The following is a 13,057-nucleotide window of genomic DNA, read 5'->3' as shown; positions in this document are numbered from 1 at the left end:
TCCCCTCGTCTGGTCTTTCTCCTCCGCCTGAGTCCTCTCCCTCTCGGAATTGCCAGGGAGAGGGGAATTGCCCCATGATTTCCCCTACCTAAAGCCGACACTCCCACGAGGGACGCTGAACTTCTATTCCAGACATCAGTATATGCATGCAATGGAGTTTAGATTGGTTATTATATGTTCGATATAGTTTCACATTTCACCGGTGAATTTTTACTTTTTTTTACCGTTTTATTGTTGAAGTTAAATTGAATTACTGTTATATAGGTATCGCTCGAATTGGTATTGTCTGTAATAATAATAAATTGAAAGTTTTGGAATGGAGAATGGAATATCCTGGGGATATTCGTGCTTCCTGCGGTTGGGATTTTCCTTGAAATTACGGTTTCGGGGTTTGATGGAACAGATGGCAACTCTGGACGATCAAGGTCAATGGGATGACTGTTAAAATGATTGATCGCATTGAAAACCATCTAGTTTTTGATGTTAAATTTTTTTTTCTTGGTATTCTGAATTTTTGGATTTTGATTATTCAAGATTTACATTTTTCCAATTATTTTTTTTCAGGATATCTTATTGGCTAGACTATTAATTGAACATAAAATCAATAAGTGAATAATCACAATTACAAATAACACTTGCATAAATTGCTTCATTCCCTCAAAACATAAACCTACGAATTTATTCCTCAAATATTCAAAATATATCCATATATATTTTTTTCTCAAAATCAAAAATTCGTCTATATACATTTCAACACTTCACTATGTACTCCAGATATACGATAGTCGATACTGATCAATGGAAGACCTCGATTTAATTTAATTATCAAGAATATATTCGAACCCCCTCCCGAAAATCCCCTCCCGAAAAACCCCTCCTGAAAATCCCCTCCCCCCAAAAACACGATGAATCTGGCTATCACCATGTTGAATTCCCCACCCCACAGAACCCCATCAGCCCAGAGAGAAGGGGTGAAACGGTGAATTCACCCCGTGGCCACCAGCTGGCGCAGTGATGGCGGCACCCTCTACCCGGACGGTGGGAGTGAGACGAGGGTAGTCGCCGACACTGCGCCGAGAGAGAGCACCGAGAGAGAGCGCCAACCGACGCCAAACGTCTCGACGCCGGAATCGCGCGCACATTTCAGTTACCAACAGCCCGCGCGATCGTTCGCACCGAGCGTTACGTTTCCACAAGGAAAAAGGAACAAAAAAGAATAAAGAAAAGGAAGGAAAGAAAAGAGAGTGGAGACATCGTCTCCAGGACAAAATCCCTCGAAAGAAAAAAAAGCAATCCCCAAGCACTCGACAGATACCCTATAGCAATTATTTTGAGGGATATTGAATATTTTTGAATCGCGTGGGCAGTTTGAGATCGTCGAACCGTCCCTCCCGCGTCCATTCGCCTGTTGTTCTCTCGTGTGTTCTCGTGTGCGTCCGCAAACGTTGGAAGCCGGCGAGGTTCGCCCGAGGGAAGCGGTCAGTCACGTACGAGCGCTCGAGCCGCTAAGAACAAAGAACCATCATCGATAAGTAATTACATTTATGTTGATAAAAGCCTCAAAATCCCTGAAAAAGCCGCGTGTGACTGTGGAATTGTCATTATTATCATCGGTGATTTATTTTTCCCCTTCCCACTCACAATTCAGGTCTCAACCTCTTTTGTTTCATTCTGTCTTCGTCTGTCCCCGGGGGACAAAGGAGTCAAACTAAGTCATTCCTCGTTGTGAGTGCTGTGCGATAATTATCGATGATAGTGGGGGAGGACCAGTGACAATACCAGTGGTTTTTGTGTTTAACAGACGCCGGTGTGTGTTCCTAACCTAGACTATTCCGGGGACGCCACTGTGGGATTTCGGGGGTAATTCAACGGAATTATTGTGGAAAGTTCTGGGGGCTCTTTCTTTTTTTAAGTCGGGTTTTGTTTGAACGCTGAGTCCTGCGCTCTTCCTTTGTGTGATATGTGCCACGGTGGAAACGGCATTTGAAGGAGGATTTTTCCGAGCGCCTGCGGATTATTCTCGTCTGTACGGTGAGTCTTTTTTTTTAATGCCTTTGTACTGGGGCTTTTTCAATGCCCCGGTGTTTATCAAACCACGTGCTCATTTTTACGGCTCGTTGGGCCTCTGGTGAACTGAGGATAAAGGAGTTGAGGTATTGTGGGTGGAATCCTTTTTTTTTGGAGGGGAATTGACCGGTTCTGAGGGTTTATTACGCATTTTACTGGGGGAATCGATAATCCGGAGTTTTCATCACTCTCAAGAGTTTGTCAAGTCTCGGGATTTTTCGGAGTGAGGAAGTTGAGGTGTAACTGTTGTTGTCAATGTTTCTGAAGTTATTGGAGTTTTTTGGTGAAGTTTCAAGGAACTGGTTTATTTTAATCGTGCGAAATCGATTTTTATGGACTGTTCCATAAAATTTCATGGAAAATTGGGCCCAGAAACTGTGGACATCGGGTTTGATATTGTTTGTGGAGGGAGTTGAATGATTTCAAACAATTTCAGGTTTGAGAATTTGAAAACTACGGGTTTGTTGTGGAAAAGGGATTAGTTGAGTGGTAGAGTGGAATGACGAAGGTGGGAATTTTACGTTTTTATTTGTTGTCAATTTATCTTGGGAACTATCGTGTTGCGGGGGAAACATTCAAGAACTTTTTTGTAGTTGAGGAATTTCCGGGAAAAAAATGTTTATTGACGTTTCCTCTTAAAGTTGATAGTTACTCAATTAATCGATATTTCTTTGTGATTTCTTTTATGGAGTTCGGAATGAGAGTTTCGGTTATTCAGTTTCTGCTTAATATTCAGGGCTTTTTACACGAATTGAACAGGTCTGGAATTGAATCGAATATTCTTTTCATTTATTATATTAAACCTATCTTCGGACTTCAATATTCTGCTGTCCAAGGTCTATTGGATTTCATCTTGAAGTTTCGAGGGTTCCAAGTTTATTGATAACTATGAAAATTTTATAACGTCTGCAGGGGAATCGATATTTATGGATAAGTTTTTATAACATGGCCCATAAACCGGTGAAATTGGAGGTAAAAGCCCCTGGGTTTGACGTTAAATTTCAAGCCTAATTGTAAAATTCGCAAAGTGCTGTAAAAAAAATCGTAACAGGAGAGGAATTTTCAGGAGTCCTCGGAGAATTGAAGGCAAAACTTTTATCTCTGCAGAGAAAATATTAAATCTACGTGTAATCTGAATATCTGCCGGTAGCCATTGAGGGTACAGAAGATTTAATTTCATTTTGGAGTAAAAATTCCGTCTTTGAAGATTAATATTGAAGAAAAGTCGTGCTAGTGGGCGCTCTGGAGTCATTTCTATTCCATTTCCTCCTCGTAAGGTTTTTTTTATGGGAAAAAATTCAGAATTACAATTTTCCACGGGGAATTGCAGCGCGTAATGAACCCGATGAAATTACTATCGAGGATGGAACTGTCTCCAACCGACACCTCAAGGCCGAGCAGCTGCCCTCTGGAAAATTAACCGACTCTTTTTTTTATTTTTTTTTTTTCGCGTAATCGCACTGAGTGTCGGGGCCCCTCTTTGTTAGTGGAGTTAACCGGCTGGAGAGAGAGTGCGAAATGAAATGGGAAAGAATTTTGCTGTGAAAAAAAGCCGAGGGGACGTAAAACCGGGACTCCGGAGTTCCGGCGAGGGGTTGGCCTCCAAAGATATAGAATTGTTAGAAACTCCCCACATTTATTTATTCATCTATGACTGCTGTCAATTACAAACTCGTCAATTAACACATCTGCCTAAAAATTCGATTCTTCTCGTACGAGAAACTGTGCTGTAGCGAAAAGACGCGTGAGTCTACATCTTTCGTTATTCTTCGATTTATCTACAAAAGTATCAACTCCAGGTGGAAGGGTTAGGGGACTTTTTTGTAACTGGGTCTGAGTTCGAGAGAAAAGGTCTTTTCAGATTTTTTCATGAAATCATTAGTTTTGGAGATCGATTGTGATTTGGTGGGAGTTAAATTTGACGACGCTCAGGTCGCACTTCTTTGAGATTCTCCAGGATATCTCTGAATCTGTGAAAGATGGCGTTATTTTTGTTAGGACCTTTCCCGCAGCTTTCATTTCATTCTACAAAAGGGGTTCTGAGAAAAATTTCGTGTCTCTGTTAGATTCAGAGATATTCCTCAAAAAGAACCTAGAAAGAAGTCGCTTCGTCACCCTTTACCTCCTTTCAACTAAATTCTATTGACAGTTCCGGATTTTTCCATGAGATGATGGAACTTTCCATTAGATCATCGGGAATTTCAGTGAAAAATATTCAACACTGAATTCACTACCGCATTATCTCAATTATTTTTTCCAAAAAGCAATTGAACCTTTCCAATTATTTTGCTTATTTCTCTCTCAAACTTTCTACGATTTTTTCTCCTGAATTTTAAATGCTTTCTAACGGTTAAACGAGCAATTAAATTAAAAAGTTGAGAAGTTCAGGGTCTACTTCTCAATAAAACTTGCAATATTCGATTACACACGCACAAAAACTTCCCAAACACCCTGAATATCCTTAATTCATACCAGTCACGTGACTCGTTAACGCGAATTGCAAATAAATGAATCCATCGTGAATAACTTTTTACATCTGTGACCTTCATCGCACGCCCTTGAGTCCAATTTGAATGATAATTTTTTCTTTTCTTCCACGGGAGAAAGTTTCATTACGCAACTCCCAACCCGCTTGTGCAATCATTTTTACAACGAACCGAGAATTTATTATTTCATTTACCATTATAGTACAGACATTTCTCCCACGTTCCACCGATCAAACGAATATCCAATAAATGATCCAATGGTCCACAAAAATCCAAATTAACCACCAAAAATTACCGAATAATTCTCCTAATTAGCGATAAAAATTATTTCCAATAATTGTTATTAAAATGACGGAAAGAATTTTTTTGGTTTTTGGTTTTCCGTAAGATTGATAATTTTGATTTTTGTCGTCAATTGATGGGTGGTGGGTTGTGAGTTGTGGGGGAGGAGGGAGCGGTGGGCGGCGTGGGGGTGGATTGTATTGATAAAATGAATTTCAAATTTCGAAATGGCGGTTCGAATTCAAAATCACACACGCCCTCGTAGATTTTAACGAATGTTCCCTCGCCACTTTATTCCTCTCGTTCCCCATGTCCCTGTAGACGAGAGATTTACGAGTCCAACGTGGGGGAGGGGGTGGGGTGGGTTAGGGGGGATCGGTCGAGGGGGAGGGGAGAATGGCCCCTTGAGCTAAAGCAGCCAATCGTTAGAGAACGCGCCGAAACTAAAACGCAGACGCTTCCGTTCGTGTCTCTTTCTCTCGTCAAGGCCAGCAATCGAGGCTTTGCTCTTCTCAGTACATCATTTCAAAGACCATAACCCGACTACAGCCTGGACCCCTTCAAGGTCACACGTTGAGGGGAATCCAGAGACGTTTTTAGAAAATCATTCTCATCTCACTGGTAGAAATTCTCAAATTCCCCAGTCTTTCACTTCTGAATTCTTTAATTATTTCTCTCGATATCAATTTCCATCAATCATTCTCGAAATAATTATTCAATGGAGTGAATTGTTGGGCAATTACACTTGAAATTATTAACAACGATAGTTACGTAAAGTTTCTGTGGAATTCTTAAGCGATGAATCAGATGATTTATTGAATATTGCGGTAATATCCCATTTTCAGGCCCAATTGGCAACGTGGTAATATTGACATTCAAACTTTCATTGAAGAATCAATTTTTATTTGAAATTAAACATCAATTTTTCAGTAAATTTTCAACTGTGTAGTCATCAATATTAGTCATAATAATTGATTTAGGGATTTTAATTTGAGAGAAATTTTTTAACGGTGCAGATTGTTCGGAATGCTTTTGGGATTTCGGAATTTTTGAATAATTATCATTTTTTAAGTTATTGACTTTTGAAGTGGAGAATTCTGGTAGTCCTAGGGAATTTCAATTAATCGATTTTCAGTTGGGTCCTTCTGGGGAAATGAACTGTAATTGTTAGAATCTTCTTGAATTTCAGTAATGCCCGCAAATCCGACACTCGCCATTAGCTTTTCGCCGACGCCAAATCTTCTTATCGCGCACCGACAACAGCAGTTTAGGATTTCACCCAATCCTCGGTATTTTTTCCCTCTATTTTCCAATGAAGTGAAACAGAAGATTGAAAATTCCAGGGAAACTGTTGTCGAATCGTGGAAGGAGTGACATTTATTCCCACGAAATATTCAATTGCAATAGGTCTGCATTCAATTGAATTTACTAAAACTACAATCATTGCTTTCATGATAAATTGCAAAATTTCATTGTCCCTTGATTTTTCATTCGTTCATTCATAAAAAAGGCGGTTTTTCCCCGGAAAATTTTTCGTCGGACGAGGATTTCTTGGCTCGCACTGAATTTAGGAATGGTTTAATCGCGAATATATCGACAAAGCCGCGCAATTTCATCCGCGAGGAAATCAAAAATAAAACACGAAATGACTGACGGAGATTGAATTCCTCCGGCATGACGCACGCATTTTTCGGAATTTGAAATAAAAATGCCGAGAATACAGGGAAGAAAGAAAAAATTGGTCCAGACTCTTCTGCGCGCTTATAGCAATTAATTTTTTTCCTCGGCTCGAGTCTTGGGGGAATTCTCGAGAGCTGGATGTTGGAAATAGGGAACAATTGAAAATAAAATTGCAAGAAGATGTATGAAGGGATAAAAAAGGACGGAAAGGATAGATAGGAAAAACTCTTGTTTTCATTGGGTCTTGAGACCAGCGTTGCGGATATTTCCCTCAGTACACGATTAACTCGAGACCAAAATTTAATTTACGTTCGAGGCGATTGTATTGAGCTCCGAGAAATTACATTACGCCTGTAACACAGTAGACAATTTAATTTCGGTTTTTTATGTCCCATTTTTGTGTCAAGCGGAGAATCAGAATTGTCTTAACAATTTCCAGACCCGAATCGCGGATATTTTCACCATAAATTGATGAAATTCTTGAATTTCAATACCAATTTTTCCTGTAAATTTAATTCAATGACGTTATGAGATTTCCTGTCGATTTCACTAGGTGACGTTCGTCAAAATTCGATGTAACATTTAATTAAATAATTTCGCATTTCTCCGAGTGAGTTTCTTCTCCCCTAAAGAGCGTGACTGGGCATTAATCAAGTTATGAAACAACTGGGGACAGTTTCTTAATAATGAATTTAATCCGGACAGGAAAAAAAAGGAATCCATAATATAAGTTTCAAGTCCGCGCAACTTTCTTTGGAAGAAAAAGAACGACTAATCAATAGGTGGATTTCGTTGCGCGTGGACGATCTTTAAAAAGCTATTGGCGAAAGTGATGCAATTACGTAACTCACGTGCGATCAAAGAGAACGGAACATGCGAGTGCCATTGAGAAGTGAAATATATTTCAAGTTGATTGCTTAAGTGTATCGAGGTGCTTTGGTAATTTTTGTAAATTGCCATCTGCTCTTGCAGGCGAGATATCGTCGAATCTGAAAGAGATAGCGAAATTTTTTTCACGACCTTTTCTCTAGAGCGAAACGAGATCTGCTAATAAGGTCCTAATGAAAATTACTCTATCTCGATTAGATTCAGCGATATTCCTCAGAAAACATACGCACTACAAATCAACTTCACCTTGCCTTTCCCCTGTCATTATTCATTTCTTAAACATCGATCAATGAAAAAAGTATTGATTTTAAGGGGAAACATGAAAAGACCTTTGCTGTGAGAAATTTAATTAGCTACAAAAAAGTTCTCTACCGTTTATACCTGAGGTTGCTGGTTTCCAAGGTAAAATAGAAAATAGAAATTGAATTGATTATCAATTTAGTAGGGGAATTTCTCAGGTTTTTTTTTGCATCATGTACATTGTGTATTTCCTAATCTCGCGCAATGATCGCCTCCACACTCGAGTGAAATGAAACAATGGAAATCAAAATTTTCAAAATATCTCGCTGTGCAGCTCCACAAAGAGGGAAAACGATTTAGAAAGGAAACATAAAAGCTGTACAGCTGATCCTTCCGCAATTTAAACCTGTAACACGGTCAAACGCTAAGCAGACTGTATCGTTGCGTTATAGTACACCTTGTCTGCCATATTACATTCGACTTGTGGATGATGTAATCGTTAAAATAAAAGAGAAAAAGCAAAAAAAGGAGGTAAAATGTGCGTGGGAAAAAAAATCATTAGAACTCGAAACCCCGAAGCAACTGTTTCTTAAACTATTGAACTGCGAAAAAGCCAGCAATTCATTCTACCGTTTCGTGTTTCTCTCACGTTTTGGCTAATATTTATCTCCACAATATTTACGTACGTGTCGTGAAATCGATCTGTATTTGGGGCACATCAGTTCAGAAATGTTTAATCTTTCAGTGAGAAGAATAACAGAGGCTTGGATTATCAAGTCGTGTGAAAATTTTTACCTTTTGCAAGTCTTTCGCAATTATATCTCGACAACTTCGTGGTTTATCTACTCCACGCGTGATTCTGCTGGCGTAAACGAGTCCATTCCCGATTTTTAACGGGTGGGGAGTTGACGTACGTCAATTCTTTAATAATAAAAATAAAAAAAATACTTTCCTGCTGAATTGGTAACTATCCGTCTAAGGCTGATCGCTTGATAAGCCCAACGGATGGATAAAAATAGAGAGTGAAGTCAGTTATTTGTGGTAGTTTTACCGTGGACTGTCAGGAACATTTGATAATGAAATTATTTGCATGAGGCTAGACTATTTCCTCATTTTTACGGTAAACACTCGAAAATCGCTGAGTCGAATTTTGTGATATTTATTCATCTCCATAGCGGCTTCACGAGTTTTAAAATAAGGCCTGACTCGTCAAAATCCCATTATTCAATTGAAAGATATCAATAATTCATTATCCACTTTTTGTTTTCTACTCACGAGTTTCATCGTCTTTTTTTTTACGATAACTCTCGAACCGCAGAGTCAAATGCTGTGAAGTTTTATTCATTTTCAAGGCACTTTTTCGGTCTTTAAAATGAGATCTGAGTAGTTGAAATGGTATCGTTTGGTTACCGGATATTTATGGGTCAGGATTTTTGGAATCGATGAGAGTCTCAAGTGAAACTGGCGAGTAATGAATGATAAAAATGATACAAAATAAGGAATGAGGTTTGAAATGGAAGGGTTTAATTCAGAGTGAGAGGAAGTGTTTGCCAAGTGATTGATTAAACCGCGCTTGTCGATATTCCAATCGAGACAGGCGTGAGTAAGAAAGGGAAAGGGAATTGCTGTCAGAGTGAGATGTTGAGAATAGAGGATGGCAAGACAGGTGGGTGGGTTTTTGATCGACCCTGTCTCACCAGAGAGTAAAATCCGTCTTTTATTCTCATTTACTTTTTCCACCGGATTACTCAACCATTACGTTACGTCATCTCATTATTACGTACTTCGAGTTTCAAGTTTGAACCCCCTCCTACTCAACTTCTCCCAACATTCTCGTCATATTTTATATTTTTGGTTTTGAATGCATTGAATAATCGTAATTGTCCATTTTTTCGGAATTAAAATTAAAAGAAAATTAAAAGAACCATTTTTTAACGGTCTTAGAAGCGCACGTGACATGTGCAAAGCACCGGAAGCGAACACAAGTCAATTCGTAGCGTCAACTTTGTTGTTCTACATTGTGGGGATCATACACTTCATGACGTGTGTCGAGTTTATTTGCCCGTTTCCATATCGAGATCGATATCTCGGCCACTCGGGGTTATAAAGCATAACGATGACGGTCTTTAACCTTCTTTACTCAGAAAATCACCTGAAACAAAAAATATCATTTCAAATTTTCGTAAATGCCATCAAATACAAATCAACGACTTCCCCAACTCGTTCGCACAATCATTAACTCAAGTCTTCATTCACCAAAACTGATAATATCCATTATTATTCGTAATTATCATTAATTATCCAATTTCTCCAGGAAATCGATGATTTCCACGCGAAACTATTAGCGTAAATGTAATAGCAGAAACAATTAAAGCCCGTGACATGAATTATGATGTGAGCAACCGAATTAATCCGGAAAAATCGCTGACCAGTTCAGGTACCCGAAATCGATGATAAATATGCCAGGTGCACGGTATATAAAGGAGTAAAAAAAAGAGGGAAAAAAAGGACCGGATCCAGCTGCGCGTTATCATTCGGTCGTCCCGAGTCAGCGATTAAATGGTGTTGTTAGTCCCTGTCGCTTCTCTTTGTACTCGTGCCAGAGTGGAGGCAATGCGATTCCTCGGTTTATTTTATGACGAATATATCCGTCTGTGTGCCATCAATTTATAACGTATTAGTCCGGATTTATCGGTCGATTGAACTGATAATTAACGGTTACCATCAAATTGTTAAACTCACGATTATAATTTCAATGCGATAAGTTTGTTGCGTTATGATTGTGGTACACAGGAGGGGCACCATTCGCGCGCTCAACGAGTTTATAAATAAATTTAAATACGAAAACGAGAAAACTTCAACCGGTTTCAGCTTTCCAAGTTTGTTGCCTTTTTCAGCGATTTTATAAAGGATAATTAGATACTTTTAATAATCGGATACACGTGTTTGAGAATCGGGGATGATGTGTTTAGCATCGGGTAACGATCAGCTGACACTGTTTGACATTCTCCATTGCTTTCTCTTTGGATGATAGGATTATTGCTAAATTATAGACTATTCTTATCAATCAAATGTATATTGGGAATTTCAGTTCAATTATTCTGCGAAAATTGCCGGTACATTCAATCACTTTATCATAACCTGAGAATGATCTAGTTATTTTTAGATTTTTTAATTTATTTCTGTTGGGTTATTGCCCTGAAGTCCTCCACTTCCGTTTCATTCTTCTCTCCATTCTCTTTTATATACTTCAAACTTTCCTTTTCGAGAATTGGGCCTGTCCTAAAAAAGTCCCTCTTCCTTCGTACCTTTCTCACGCAATTACCCGCTTATGTAACGACCGAAACTTTTTTTTTGCTCTCTTGAAAAATAATGGTTAGGGTAATCAAGGTCAGGGTTTCGGTGAATGATGAGTTTCTAATGAAGATTGATCAAAATCTCTAACGCCTGATGAGTTTGTTATCTAATTCGACTTTTTATCTAGAAAATTTTGTTTCTTCCTCTTGTAATCGTCGAGCTCATTCCCCCATCGTAATTCCATTGAAGCAAACTCGATTACTCTTTAATTATTCAATCCTCCCACCCGCTAAACCCTCTCCAAGTATTTATGATTGAGTTTCCAGTCAAGTCATTAACAACTAACGTGAACTGTAGTTCGAAGACGTGCAAATGCTTCGAGTTAGCACCAGAGTATTGGCGTCACTATCGCAAGGAAGTGGCTTCCCGGTTTCCACCAGTCCTTGACAGACTTTCTGGGTCACTTTACCACACCAATAAGTCCCTTATTACACTTTCATAATAATTCAACCTCCCCCAACTATTAAACTTATTCACACCACTGAAATATTCCAATCATACCCCATCCGGCGTAATTAGATAATTTAACTCCGGCGTTTGAACTGCTGGAGTACGTGCTGATGAATGATGAATTCGGGATTTACAAGTCTAATGGCAGTAGACGAAGATGAAAAACAGTCTCTGGGAATCGAATTGACTTTTTCTTTTTTTCAATTTTATTACTGACTGGAGGTTGTTTTTCCCCGGGAACCCAGGGAGGGAGATTTAATCTGGCTATCGGGAAGTGACGTGAATCATCCGGAGTTCTCTAGTGGCAACCAATGTTTCTCTCCTGTCAATGATGACTGTCTTATTCGATATTCACATCGGGTACCAGAGTTACTTCCGGTTGACTAAATTCCCGGGACACTGGGATTTCTACTATTGCTTTTGGCCTCTCAACTCCTGTTTCTTTTTCTTCTCAAATCACTTTTAAAAATCGAGAAATAGCCCGATATAATTTTCCACTCCGCACCGAACGATTAAAGCGAATGAATTCACGTAATTACAGCCTCTGAATCACGTAGCAGTACATCAAGCTAACACACCATTTTAATTAGAAGATCGAATAGCCCCCAGCACGAATTAAACCCAGGCCTCGTTGGTATTAATGCAATTGTACCTGAAACTCGATCAACCACTTCGATTAGTTATTCCACCTTTGAAGTTCGATTACATTCCCGGAGACGTGAAAATTTTATCAAGCCCCGAATACGCGTTTCCGTCGGCTCCGAATCCTGCACTCCAAAATCCTATTTGCCACAGACGTCATGAATTTGACTGAGGAGAAGTCGTTGTAAAAGAAATTAATAATAAATAAAAAAATCAATGTTGGCAACTTGGAATTATGGAGTCGTGTACATTGAATCGTTAAATTTTGGGGAGTGGGTGGTGAACCAATGGACCACACCAGAGGATCAAAAGCCGTTGTGAAGCGTTTGGCTATCCGGTGGTATCTTCTCGGGCATCTGGCGTCAGGGTGAATAAATATAGATCAGGAGTCAGGTGTAACCTTGGGCCAATTCAATTTTCCACCTCAGGGCTGAGGGATTTTCTGAAGTTATCCTGGGAGAACTTATCTCTCACATTTTTCCATTTTCCATGGAATTCGGCCGTTTTTCTGTGTCATGTTGCACAATCCTGCTATTTGCAGATGCTTCACTTGCTGAAGGTGTTTACTCTGGTCACTGGTACTCCAACCCTGATTTTTTTTGGAATCTTCATCTTTTTCTGAATCTCTTGAGTTTAATTAAATTTATTTCATATTTCTCTGCTAAAAGTGCAATTACACATTTTATTCACTTCGTATAATTGTTTTGTTTTTCATTCACAACTAGTTTTCATCCTCCGCTTTGAATAAAAAATTAAATTCCTGTCATTCCAACCTTCACGAGAACCAAAACCAATTCATCAGATTGAGTTTTTTTTTTGCTCTGATAATAATGTTTCGGGATATATATCTCTATATTTATATTCATATTCGCTGAAGTTTATTTTGATATGTTCGAGATACGGATTAATCATCTCCAACGAATCGTATTAATCGTGTGGGATGGGTGGACGTGGGCGGAGTTCTT

The 13,057-nt window shown here is 39.0% G+C and overlaps 1 protein-coding gene across 2 annotated transcripts in view; it reads left to right on the top strand.

Moving 5' to 3' along the window:
• Nucleotides 1-1,209: 1,209 nt before the first annotated feature.
• brat (brain tumor) overlaps nucleotides 1,210-13,057 on the top strand; it is a 39,520-nt gene continuing 27,672 nt past the window's right edge. For both annotated transcript variants that reach the window (XM_011308561.1, XM_011308560.1), the window contains exon 1: nucleotides 1,210-2,031. The gene's annotated coding sequence lies outside the window, so the exon portion shown is untranslated. The remainder of the gene's footprint in view (nucleotides 2,032-13,057) is intronic.

The sequence above is a fragment of the Fopius arisanus genome, unplaced genomic scaffold (assembly GCF_000806365.1).
Source record: "Fopius arisanus strain USDA-PBARC FA_bdor unplaced genomic scaffold, ASM80636v1 scaffold00060, whole genome shotgun sequence".
Classification (NCBI taxonomy): Eukaryota; Metazoa; Arthropoda; class Insecta; order Hymenoptera; family Braconidae; genus Fopius; species Fopius arisanus.
This window is presented reverse-complemented; position numbering and strand designations above follow the sequence as displayed.